This window comes from Pleurodeles waltl, chromosome 6 (assembly GCF_031143425.1).
Source record: "Pleurodeles waltl isolate 20211129_DDA chromosome 6, aPleWal1.hap1.20221129, whole genome shotgun sequence".
NCBI classification, from domain to species: domain Eukaryota; kingdom Metazoa; phylum Chordata; class Amphibia; order Caudata; family Salamandridae; genus Pleurodeles; species Pleurodeles waltl.
The window spans coordinates 1,460,852,320-1,460,865,914 of record NC_090445.1 but is presented as its reverse complement, the minus strand read 5'-3'; the positions used below and the strand labels follow the sequence as shown (position 1 = coordinate 1,460,865,914).

General features: G+C 43.7%; 1 protein-coding gene across 36 annotated transcripts in view; it reads right to left on the bottom strand.

Annotated features, from left to right (window-relative positions):
• Positions 1 to 2,505: 2,505 nt before the first annotated feature.
• Positions 2,506 to 13,595, bottom strand: part of ANK3 (ankyrin 3) — a 1,678,649-nt gene continuing 1,667,559 nt past the window's right edge. For all 36 annotated transcript variants that reach the window (XM_069240922.1, XM_069240928.1, XM_069240923.1 and 33 more), the window contains one exon: positions 2,506 to 3,871. The gene's annotated coding sequence lies outside the window, so the exon portion shown is untranslated. The remainder of the gene's footprint in view (positions 3,872 to 13,595) is intronic.

Genomic DNA, 13,595 nt, shown 5'->3' with positions numbered 1-13,595 from the left:
CTTATATTTCTTTTCTACCCTAGGAGTGATTGCTCTTGCCTTAACTGGTTCCTGAAAAATCTGATGTGCATGTTTTAACATGCCAGGAAGCATGGGTAGAGACTGGTACATGGTGTGAGTTGAGGACAATGTATTAAATAGAAAATCATTCTCAAGAGGTTCTGTGTGCATGACTAAGTTATGGTATGACACTGCCCTAGCTAGAACCTGAGTGTATGAGGTGCTATCCTCTGGGGGTGATGGTTTTGACGGATAGCAGTTTGGACTGTCAGAAATCGGATCATCGTAAAGGTCCCATGAGTCGACATTATCTTGGTGTGAATCTGCAGAGTGTACTGGAGACTGTGCAGTGGGGGTAGTAGGTGGAGAGACAGTTAGGTGAGGAGAATGAGGAGGAGACTGGTGAGGTGAGAACTGAGGAGGTGGAGATTTTTGTCTGGGTTTTGGCACTTTAGCCGGTGGCTGATCAGTGTCCAAATGTCCTTGAAAGGCCAGCTTCCTCTTTGTTTTTAGAGGAGGTGCAGTGAGGATCTTGCCAGTGTCTTTATGAATTTGAATTCTGGCCTGCCTTTCATCAAATTCCTCGTTTTGAGTAAGTTCCTCAGCAAATCTATGGCTTTCTTTAAGTTATTTGGAAAGTCCATGCTCCTCTGTATATATGGGTCTTTTCGGCTCCGAAGCCGGTTTCTTTGGGATCGAAAGGCCTGGAGTAGGCGTTGGCCTCGGCTCCGAGAGGGATTTTCGAGGCTTCGACTCGATGGGTCGGTGTTTGACTATTTCAGAGCCTTTGCTTCGGCTCGAGTCCAAAGGCTTCTGTGGCGTGGCCTTTCTCAGTGCCGAAGTTGTTGCTTGGTCACCGGAAGTCTTTTTACGGGTGGAGCCATGGCCTTCTGGCAGTGGCGTCCCCGAGGCCTTGTGCTTGGATGGGGTAGGGGCAGGCGTACTCACGTGCTGTCCTGCTGTTATTGGTATGTCATTGTCGGACTCTTTCTCGGAGTCGGACCCCCGAACGGAGACTGCGGTGTGCATAATCTCCTCCTCTTCCACGTCGAGAAGTTCGGTGCTTCTCGGCGCCATTTCCAACCTTCGCGCTCTTCGGTCTCGTACAGTCTTCTTCGAGCGGAAGGATCTGCAGGCCTCGCAAGTATCCTCTTGGTGGTCTGGAGATAGACACAGGTTACAGACAAGATGTTGGTCCGTATAAGGGAACTTGGCGTGGCACTGAGGGCAGAAACGAAACGGGGCCCGGTCCATGAGGCTTCGACGAGTCTTTGGGCCGACCAGGCCTGAGTTGGACGCAAGTGTCCCGAAGGGCAAGTAAAGAGCTGGATCCGCCGGTACTGAAATGTCGATGATAGATGGTACGCGATCGAAACAATACCGACGAATTTAGAGAGTTTGTAGTACTTTTCCGAACTACCGGAGAGAAAAGAAACACGTCCGAACCCGATGGTGGAAAGAAAACAATCTAAGATGGAGTCGATATCCATGCGCAATGGAGCCGAAGAGGAGGAGTCACTCGATCCCGTGACTCGAAAACACTTCTTCGAAGGAAAAACAACTTTTAACACTCCGAGCCCAACACTAGATAGCAGGACCTATGCATAGCATGTGTATCTGCAGCTACACATGCCATGGAACATATATATATAGATAGATATTTTTTTTGTCTGCCACTTGTGACCAGCAGAGAATAACAGAAAAACTTTTCCTGAGGTCTACCCATCTGACTGGACTGCTAAGCACATTACCCATTGACCCTTGTAACAAAGAAAATATGCCAGAGATGTGAGCAAAGATTTTGCGCAATATTTTATCTCAGCTTTTACCTCCATACATGCATTACATCAGTCATTTAAAGTACTTTCACCCATTACATTATTTTCATGCCGCTTTATAAACTGTAGCTAATTTTTACTTTTTCTGTAGTTTAGTTATCGCACCATTCTCCTCTAATTCCTAGATCTGATATTTCATCATTCAAATATTTACTGTTTTGAATTGTATTTTTCTATGGACAGGCCCCACCTCTTATTAAAGGAACCCTTAGGCATGGCCATCTCTTGCAAACATAAGCCTCATTAACCTTAAACTAGTCTGTATTCTTTTTTAGTGATTTTTTTAAACTCACTGATACAGCAGGATGGCTTATTGGGTTTAATGTATGCCTCCTGAATTGTGCAGTGGTCTGCTGGTCATGACTTCAAATGCCAGCAAGCGCAGCTCAGGCTTATATCCTTCTGAGGTTGGTAAATTGAGTGGTAGTCACACCTGTTTTTAAGACAAGTGAAAACGCAGAGCCGTGGTATCAAGTGCTATATACAGAAAGTTATTGTTATGCCTGTATTTAGTATAGGGTTAACACCTGCTCCTCACAGGCACACCACCATCCAGAAAGCATGAAAAATAATCAGTTTTATAAGAATGATAATTTAACATAAATTGAAACAACTTTTAGCAGTATGTAAAAGTTACTATTAAATACAAAAATCACAAAACAAACAATCAAAGTTTTAACACAATTTATTTTGTTTAAATAATCAGCTAGGTCATCCAGTGTTTGTAGTTTTCATACAATATGTTTTCAGAGCTAGTACCAATGAATGCTGTTTTCATATGAATATAATTAACAAATTAAAATATTTCACCAAAACCCAAAAAATGCCCCTTTAAAACACAGCAGCTTAACAATCTATTATTACACTGCTATAATGATTACAGATGATTGGCTTACTGAAAGACTATTTCTCATAGCCAGTGCATGATACAGTAATTTTACAGTGTGTCGCCTGTCTATCAGCTATAACTTCAGTACAGTCCATTTAAAAACAATTCCAAAAATGTGCCTAGAAAAGCACCAATTCACTTTGAAAGCAGCAAGCGTTATCCTACCCCGATAGACGCAAGGACAATAAGTGCTCCTTCCCTATGATGCATACTACTGTAAAGATTACCATTTTGTTTTAGGTCAGTTCATCGAAAAAACTGGAAACAGCAACAGATATGATGAAAAAAGGTTTGTGTTTTCAGATAAAATTTAATTTTCTTAAATGTTTCAATAGAGTGTCTGCAAAATTCAAAAATATTGAATTAAAATAATGTGAAACACATGCATCAAAATATTAGTACTCTGAAGAAAAGTTTCACAGAACTACAGACTTCCCCACTTTGGGAATCATTTAAATTTGCAGCAGGTTTAAAGAGTTTTTTCTAAAATCAAGCGGCTTCTTTTTTTGCATATACAAACATTATAATTGCTAATTTACAAGAATCTGCGAAGATACAACCCAGAATATTGTCTGTCTTTAGAACCTATTCTGATATTCTGCGTGTGATTTACCAGGAGGCAGTGCCCTACTGACATTTATTCTCGGTTTGTTATACGTTTTTTTACAGTTTCATATATTTACAGCAAAAGTTTATGATTAAAAAAGAAACTTTAGTGTTTGTAACCTCGACCATGTAGGTCCAAGAAACATAAGGCGAGCTGTTGCGTGTTTAGTGATCTGTAGTGTATTTTGTACTTTTAAAGTTCGTTTTGTCTCCTCGTACCTCCTCTGTCCACAGTGTTTCTTTTTCTTTTTATGGCAATTTTAGCTTGCTTGAAAAAAAAGCTGTTCACAGCATGGCATCAGGTATATACACTGCATTGTTCATTGCACACCACTCTCCGACTCCGTGAATGAAAGTGAATTGTCATGCTCTGCAAACTGGCTCATGCTAAATAAAAAAATGTTCCTCTGCATACAACCATGCAGATAATGTGTGGAAGCAGCAAACGCACACACACTTTTCCAGTGAATCCTCTCGTCTCGTTGACATTTTATTCGTTGATGTCTCTTGTAAATACTGGCAGTAAAAGCACAAAAACCTGAGGGAAAAAAATTGAAACAATTAGAGTTTTTTTGGGAGCCTTTAAGATATGTTAGGTCTCAAAACGTATATTATGTTTAAAAAACGATGTATTTTGATAAAATCTTCTTAACATTTCTGGAAGCAACACTGAGACGATGTAATTATGGGAAAGGACTGAAAAAAGGGTGTCATCAAAGCAACAGAGACTGAGAATGCTTAACCATATGCCAACGGCAGGCTTTAAAAATAAGGTGATGGAACAATGAAGCCTTGAAACGAATATGAATTGGGCTGTGGGATCATATTCAAACGGGAAGATCTTTACCATTAAGAGAACCTTAGATGAATCCCACACATTAAGACTGAGACAGGTGCAGCTCTGTCTAAACTGCCCGGCGCCATCCTTGTGCTTGCAAAATGTAAGCACTAAAAGATACGAGGGGTGAAGTGTACATTAACGTGGGGGGAATCTTTAATGTAATCGTACTGTTGGGTAAGGAGGGTGAGCAATTCACTGAGACGGCGGGGACATTTCTTATGGGATGGGACTGACGCCAAAGTGGGAATTCCGTAGTTGCCTAACAAGGTTGAGGTCAGCTGAGGTGGGTAGACATTTTTAGGCTGCACCACCTCTTTAGCTGGGTTGACTTGGGGTGTCAGGTTGAGGGAGCTCTTGTTCTTTACACTAGAGAGGATGGAAGATTCTGCATCTGGTGCACAGCTTGGGAAGCCAGTCGAACAGTGAGTGGTTGAGGGCTTGTGATGGGTGAGCGATAGGCTTAATCAGGGCTCAGAGTTGGTTGGGGTAAAGAGGTAAGGTATTTCTCTCACTAGGCCTGTTATCTTCCCTTGTGGTTGTGTCTACTGAGTGTCTCAAACGTTTGGAGGATTGTACTTGTGTTTGTTCATGGGTCAGCTTTACCCTGCTACCAGTGTCCTACCAATGTGCGTCTGGGTGGGTTCTGGTGCAAATCTTTCCTCCTGGAATTTGTAGGGCTAAGACCGTGATTGTTTTAGATAGTACTTGTTTTTGTCATTTTAATAGTTTAGAACGCTAATCGCATGTTTTGTCATTATTAAGTATCCACCTTTAATATTTCAAAGTTTGATATTTTACTGTTAATTAAAAATGATACGAGAGTGCGTAGACAGTAAAACGTGAGCAAGGTCCTGAACAGGAAGTGTAGAATGTATGGTGACGGCCATATGCGAGAATGAGACCAATAGGTGTAGGAAAGAGCTGTGAAGGGCTTGTGTGGAAGCAGTTGATCAAATAAAGTAACAGATAGATGGAGGTGGAAAGAGGAGTGTTGTCCTTGTACATTTCCATATGACTTCATAGAAAATATTGCATCAACATTTTTTAAACCGTCAAAGTAAAGTACCACATTTAAAGGTGTGACCAGGTTGTTAAAGTACGTAAATCTTCTTCACAAATATTAAACCTTATCTGCACCTCATGTCTGCACCACCAAACAGTAAAAAACTGTTAAGCAGCATAACCACCAAATCATTTTGTTTTTCATATGTTAAAAAGTGAACATCGTGGAAAATAGTTTTTTCTCCAAAGTGTATTTGAAGCTGATGACGCAGAAACAAAGGTTTTACATTTATTAGCGCATAAACGTAGTGCCGCAATAATCAAGTGTGACTTTAACCGAACTAATAAAGATTGTACGGGGACAAATGTGCCCTCAGAGTAGTTCGCCAACATTTATAAGCGTGCTTTATATAACGTGATGTATTAGAATTGTACTAATCTGACATAACCGTAAACGTGTGCCATGATTTGCTTGTTTGAAATGTTTTAACTTAGCATAACTTTAGTGGAGGCTTCGGCCTAGTTGCCTTGTCTCACGGTTTAGATGCTCGTGTTTTTCTAATGTGCTAATAAAACGTGTATTCTTGCTTGAAGCTGTACTTTTCCAGTGAGATCGGTTCGCATGCTTATCTTTAAGGTTTCGTGCCAGCCTGGCATCTTCTTCTTTGCTCCAAGGTCAATCTACAGGTGCAGACAATGGAAGCTCTGAAAGTGAGTTAATTGGTAAAATATGTTGCAACTTACGTTCCCGACTCCAAGGATAATGTATGCCTAGGTAGAAGCTTGTGAATTGTTGTTTTTGATTGGACAATTTGAAGCCAACCTATGAACCCTCCAATGGAAGACCCTACTGGATTTGAACTGTTGTTTATTTAAACCTGGTGCACAAGAAGAAAGCAGCCATTACCCGCCATTTGCAGGACATTGCGGCCATTACCCATTGCACCCATTGAGGACATTATTGCCCATTGCAGCCATTATGGCCCATCTTGCCGACCTCGTCATTTTGCCATCTTCTACGATGCCAATTGATGTTCGACGCCATTTTGAATGAGACTTTGATGCTTTCTCTAATCGAGAGAAAGAGACTTTAAGTAATTCTCGCCCTAGAGACTTTAACTTTGATTTGCCCCTTTGCATAAAGTAGTAGTTTTGTCCTTTTATCTTGCCGCTGTGAGGCAATTGCCCCGTCCACCCTGCCCCCTTTGCCCCCGTCCCATGCTGATCGAAACCGGTACCTGTGAGACGAAGACTTCCTTGAATGCTGATTGAATTTGGTAAATATGAAAGGAAAATGTACAATTGCATTGTGTTTCTTTTTAGGTAACCAACTGCTGATTTTTTATAAGAGCCCTAGTTAGGAGTTTTCCAAATCAATGTTGCTAAATTGTTTTTTTGCATGAAGTCCCACATGCAGATGCTAATTTGATGTTAGATGAGGATTCATTTGTTGCACGATGCAATTTGAGACCTTGTTGTGCTGACTAATGTATGCAATTAGCCCATTACAGATTATAGTTTTAGTGGTTTGCGTTGCTATTATCGAATGCATTGTTATTCAAATGCTGCATAGATTGCATCTTTTTCGCCGTTATGGACAGCTATTAATGTTCATTTACATATATCATTTGGTGTTGAGACACATTTATATCGTGCTAGCTTTGTTAATATAGGGAAATAAATTCATTAACTTTGAATGAACTGGTGTGGTTATTCATGGCCGAAAGGTCATGGTTCGCCAAAATGTTTTCTGGATTAATTGTGAAGTGTTATGTTGATCAGGGCATTGCTTATGTTCATTATTGATTATTGATTTGATTAAATTGACTAATCTCGGGTGAAGAGAGCCCCACTTGGTCAAAAGATTAATCGACCCAAGAGCGTCCAAATACAGGTAATTTATTAATACGGAACGCTCTATCAGTAGATGGTAGCAGAGGACGGTTTCGCCCTTTGGGACCCCACTCGAGAGGACGGTTTCGCCCTTTGGGACCCCACTCGAGAGGTAACGGTTTCGCCCTTTGGGACCCCGCTCGAGAGGTAACGGTTACGCCCTTTGGGACCCCACTCGAGAAGTATATGGTGTTGAATTAGATTTTTCTTGGGTAAAACAGATTGAGAGAATGATGATGCCCTAAGTCCCCCGCGACTTTCCCGGGATCTCGGAGCTTGCGAATGGAGAGAATGGAGGTGTGAAATCGGCGTTGGCGGTACTAGTGACGGTATGAGTGAAGTCAGGATTTTGCGCTTGCACAGCTTATTGCCGCAGATTGTTTGAAAAGGTTGCGAGGATTTTAGAGAATAGCGGAGGTGCGACTCCGAGTGTGAGAGTAGGGAAGTCGTCGAACTTCATGTGCATGTGGCGCTTTGTGCAGAAAAAGGTCCACGTGGTTGTTGTTGTTGAGACGGGCCCTGCGAGGTCAAGAGACTCCAGAGTATGTTGAAAAGTGTATGAGACACTTGTTTTATGTTGTGGTCTGGTCGGTTTAATAGGTTGACCGGGCGTGGTCAACGAGTCGGTACGTGTGTTAAGGGAGTGGAAGAAAACTTCGACTTCGGGCTTTGACAAATTCTAAGTGCACTAGAATAGATCATTGACAAGTTGAGAGCAGAGTCTGCGGGTCAGGATTTGCTTGCGAAAGTGGGGACCGAGAAAGATGGAATAACTGCCGAGGCTAGTGAAAAATCCCTAAGGTCCTGAAGCAATTGTGTTACCCTTCCTGTAGTAAACCGACAGATCTGTTTTATTATTATTTGGTTGCTCGCGATACATGCCAGAAGTTGTTACGAGAGGAGCTGAGTGAAGGAGGACAAGCCGCGAGGCTTTGTCAGCCGCAGTGCGTGTGAGTGTGACGTCACTAGGAGCCGCGCTGGGATAGGTTGGTTGCAGAGAAGGGTCGCGCACGGATTGGACACAGTCCGTGGGGCTCGATTGGAAGGGGAAAGGCAAGCGAAGAGTATTCCGGGAATTAAAGTCACTTATTGATTACAAATTTTTGTGAAATAAAAGACGAGAAAATGAAATTTTTGAAAGCATTAAAGAGTGCGATGAAGGGGGAGTCTTACATTAAAGCGAGCGTAGGAGAGGAGACGCCACCCGAAGGTACACCAGCTTACATTGTAATGGAGGAAAGGGGGGTAGCTCCGTGCCTTTGGCTAAAGCAATGGCACAAGCTGACAGAGAGACATGGGAGCGTAGCGTTCCCGATCCATGGGACATTCAATATAAGGATCCTAGAGAATTTGAGATTCGCGATGTACGACATGAAGGTACCTCCAAGGCCAGCACAGTTTGAGGCTCTAGCGATTTGGGAACTAATGGCTAGACAGCAACAGCAAAAGAAGTTCGAGGCCAGGATAAGAAAGGTAGAAAAGACACTAGCGGACGCTAGGTGGGATAATGCACAGAAGGTGTGGAGGTCAGATATATTGCAGGGGATAAAATTGTTCCCGCAATTGCTAAGGAAGAAGAGGCGACAGGCAAGAAAGCTACCTGTAAACAGGAGGTGTTCCAAAGATAGAGAGGACAAGGAAAAGTTAAGGAGAGAAGACGAGTCAGAGGATGAGGAGTTCATCATGCAATTGCTGAACGACCGTCCACCACCTTATGCAGAGAGTGAACAAGGTCCAAGTACCAGTTCTGCCCCTCCGGCACCGGTACAGAATAATGAAACTCTGAATTCAGAAACGCCATCGGGATCTAAGGACCCGAGTTTACTGTTCACCCCGCAGATACCGCAGGTTAGGAGAATATATCCAGATGTGCCTATGTTGAAAACAGCAGAAAATTATCAGCCGCAGGTCCCAAGGTACTACAGCAGTGACAACAGTACGGGAATGATTCTAGATCCAACCGTAATGGGAGTACAGAATGGTCGCAACCCAACATTGGCACAAGCTGAATCAACCCAGCTCTTGATGCCTCAAAAGCAGATGCAGGGGGGAACCGCACATGCTCAGATGACGAGGAGTCAGACGGGCATGCCGGCAATGATGACCCATAGTGTGGGAATGAACATGCCTCAGAACCTGGGGAATGGACAGAACCCAGATGCGATATCCCTACCCATTACTGTAGGTCCACCGGTACCTTTGTACATTCAGCCTAACTCAGGTATGAGCGGTCAAGGATCAGTGGTGCAGAATGGGACGGAAAGGAGGTGCATAGAAAACACTCCAGAGACAACTCCGATAGCGGCTCTGCCAACTGGATCTGGGTCCTTGATGGAGTTTAGTCCCATATGTGCTCAGTCAACAGTGGTGAGGTCGAGTCCCCCACTGATGATACCGCTATCATCGAACACTGAAAAGTTGCCGCAACCATCAATGGCAGTCGATGTGAATGCTACACTGATGGGGTTGAATGCGCAACAGCTAACACAGTGGTTCAACAGTCTGAATTCCACACAAAGCTCAGCCAGTGGGAAGGGAGAAGACTATCTGAATAGGGTAAGGTTGAACATGGAAGCAGAAGAATTGGTGGAAGGGACTATGGGTTTGAATAGGAGTCCTACTCGGAAGAAGAGCTGAGGTATCTATGTCCCAGGATTACGAGAGAAGTGAACAAGGTACATAGAAGGTTGCAAGAAATAGCTGACAAAAACGGGGTTGAGATAGACAAGACAAAACACTTGAGCAGGAGCTATAGATTGGATTTCGGGACCACAGACTTTGAACACATGAGGTCAGCAGGCATGAAAAAGCACCTTAGAGAATAGCTGCAGAGTGCACAAGTGTGGAGGTGCTTAGACAAATGGGAAAGTAGATGGGCAAAGAAAAAGGAAAAGAAGAAAGATAGTGTCCCAGAGCATAAGGAGAAAAGACCACAGAGTAGTGATGCAATAACCATGTTACCAATGAGGGAGACAGCAGGGGGAAAATTAATACATGTACCGTGGCACAGAAGCGACATTCAGTCTTTTACGGATGATTTTCCCAAACTGAGAGAGAAACCGATTGAATGGTATCAACAGACTGATAGGTTTGTGAAGCTTGCAAAATGTCTTTGGGAAGACCTGAACACCCTCTTTGAGATTGTGGTTCCGGCAGATTTGTGGGAAGACTGCAAAAGGGCTGTAGGTTGGCCGACAAGTGAACCAGAGAGGGACAGGGATACGGGTGCACCATCACCTATGGTAATGAGCTTGTACTATAAGGTGATTGAGCATTTGAAGACGAAGGTTGCCGCGAAAAATGTGGATTGGCAGAAGATTGATCGAACTGCCCAAGAGGCTAAAGAGTCGATTCATGGTTACTATGAGAGGTTGTTGAAGGCGTTCAAGAACTACAGTGGCACGGAAACAATAGAGGCGAAGGACATGCTTCATTTTGTGTTTAGATTTGTGGAAGGGCTGAGGCCAGAGATAAGTCAGATGATAAAGACGCATTTGATTTGTTGGCAGTCGAAACCTATTGATGAGGTGTTGAATTATGCGAAATACTGTAGTGACGAAATTGAAGTGAAACAGAAAAGGTTGAAAGAGAAAGTGATGGTGATGCAACTTAAAGAAGCTCAGACAGGTTTGCAAGGGTTGCAAGGGTTCCAACAGCAGATACCGCAGCCACAGCCGCAGGGAAATATGGTGTTTCAGCCACAGGCGAGAGGCAGAGGAGGCTTTGGGAGTAATGGTCCGGATTTGAACACTGTTGCGATTCCGAATGGTGTGCAAGCAATGAAAAGGGTGATGCCGTGTCACGTGTGCGGAATCGTCGGGCATTGGAAACGCGAGTGCCCGATGGTGGTGCAGGAAGGTGCAGGTGTTGGTCAGCAAAACAATGATGTCAATGCATTCCAGACAATGAGGGGACCGAAAATGAGAGGTTCAAACCCAAATTTTCAGACCATAAATCAGCTGCAGGGATTACAGCCCATGCAGCCACAGCAGATGCAGATGCCCCGTATGCAGATGACGCAAATGCAGCCAATGCAACAGCAGTTTCCCATGGTACCTAATCAGCAAATGCAAATACCTTTGGCACCAGTGAGTCAGCAGCAAGTGATGGTTCCTCCACAGGTCTCGGGTCAGGTGATGAATACAAATGGCACAGTACAACAGTTCCCACTACACAGTGAGAATGGAATAAACAATGTATGGGAGAGTGAAAGTTCAGATGAGGAGGGAAATTGTGTGCTTGCAGCATCCTTGGAAGTTGATCAAAAGGGTCCATATGTGGAGGGATGAGTTATGGGTCATCGTGTTTCATTCTTGGTTGACACAGGAGCCACACGTTCAACTGTTAGGAGCATTGAAGTACCAAATTTGCCACTCTCAGGGAGAACAGTTCAAGTAGTGGGAGTAGCAAACAGGCACCTGACGAACCCAATCACAGATCCAGTACAAGTCAGAATTGGTAACTATCAAGGGTCACATAATTTTGTGGTATGTGACTCAAGCCCGATAGCACTGTTAGGGAGAGACCTATTGTGCAAATTGGGATGTTCGATTATGTGTTCGAACGATGGAATTAGAATTCAGACGAGCAGTGATGGGGAAGAAGAGGACAGTGTAGAAGGGGATGAGATGGAAACTGTCGATGAAGAATATCCTCTGATTAACCTTTTTCCGATGATAACTGAAGAAGATATTCCAGCTGAATTACGGGAAACAGTCGGCAAGGAAGTGTGGGATATGACAGGAAAAGAGGTGGGATTGGTGAAAGGAGTGGAACCAGTGAAAGTGACCGTAAAACCCAATGTAACCTTTCCCCAGACCCCACAATACCACATGGCACAAGACACCCTCATGAAAGTCGCCCAACTCATTGACGAGTTTGTAAAACAGGGAGTGCTGAAAGAAGTGTTAAGCAGTCCATGTAATTCACCAATCATGGGACTAATAAAGCCGAGTGGAAAGGTCCGAATAGTGCAGGACTTGAGGAAAATAAATGACATCATAATTAAATGCTGCCCTGTAGTACCGAATCCAGCTGTGATAATGTTTCAAGTCCCTTGCGATGCCGAGTGGTTCTCGGTCATCGACTTGTCACAAGCATTCTTTTCGGTGCCTCTTCATGAGGACAGCCAATTTCTCTTTTGTTTCAAATTCTTAGACAGGGTTTACAGTTGGTGTCGAATTCCTCAAGGGTTTTCTGAGTCACCGTCAATTTTCAATCAGATTCTAAAGAAAGACTTGGAAGCGTTAGAATTGCCATTCGAGTCAACCCTAGTACAGTACATTGATGACTTACTGATTGCATCTAAGACAGAAAGTGGCTGCACAGCCGACACCATTGCTCTACTGAACCATTTGGGAAGGAATGGACACAAGGTGTCTCCTTCAAAGTTGCAGTTCTGTCAGAAGAAAGTGAAATACTTGGGTCATCAAATAGAGAAAGGGTCACGGAGAATAATGAAGGAAAGAATAACAAGTGTACTTCAAATGAGTCCACCAAAGACGAGGAGGGAGGTGAGGAAGTTTTTGGGGATGGTGAGCTACTGTCGCCAATGGATTCCCAACTTCTCAACTCTAGCAAAGCCTTTACTGAAACTGACCCAGAAGGATGCCTTGGATGAAATTGAGCTGAAAGGAGATGAGATGGATGCTTTTATTGAATTGAAAGAATGCATGTGCAGGGCTCCAGCTTTAGGTATGCCTGATTACACAAAGCCTTTCACATTGTTTTGTCATGAACGTGATGGATGTTCTTTGTCTGTCTTGACCCAAGCCCATGGTGGCATAAACAGACCAGTAGCGTATTTTTCAGCTACTTTGGATCCGGTCGCAGCAGCACTGCCAGGGTGTTTGCACGCCGTAGCAGCAGTTGGTATCAGCCTCACTCAGAGTGAAGGAATAGTGATGGGACACCCATTAACAGTCATGGTCCCTCACTCAGTTGAGATACTTTTGACCCGCTCCCGAACGCAACACATGACTGGAGCAAGACTCACAAGGTATGAAACAATAATTCTGGGCTCACCGAATGTGCAGCTGAAAAGGTGCACTACGTTGAATCCAGCAACCTTGCTTCCCGGTGAAAATGCTGAAATTGAGAACGCTGAAGACGTCGAGCACGACTGCCTTCAGGTGACTGAATTTTGCACAAAACCCCGACCTGACATTAAGGATACTAAGCTTGATGAAAATGACCAAATTGTTTTTGTTGATGGGTCATGTTTAAGAGATGCATTGGGAATATTGAAAGCAGGATATGCTGTATGTACTGTAACAGGTGTCTTGGAAGCGTCCTGGCTCCAAGGAGTCTATTCCGCACAAGTAGCAGAGCTTGTAGCCCTTACAAGAGCATGCCAACTGTCTACATTGATGAAGGTTACCATTTACACTGACAGTCAGTATGGGTTTGGAATTGTGCACGACTTTGGGCAACTATGGTCACAGAGAGGTTTCCTGACCTCTTCAGGGTCCCCAGTGAAAAACGGGGAGAGAATAAGGGAATTGTTACACGCCATTCAGATGCCAGC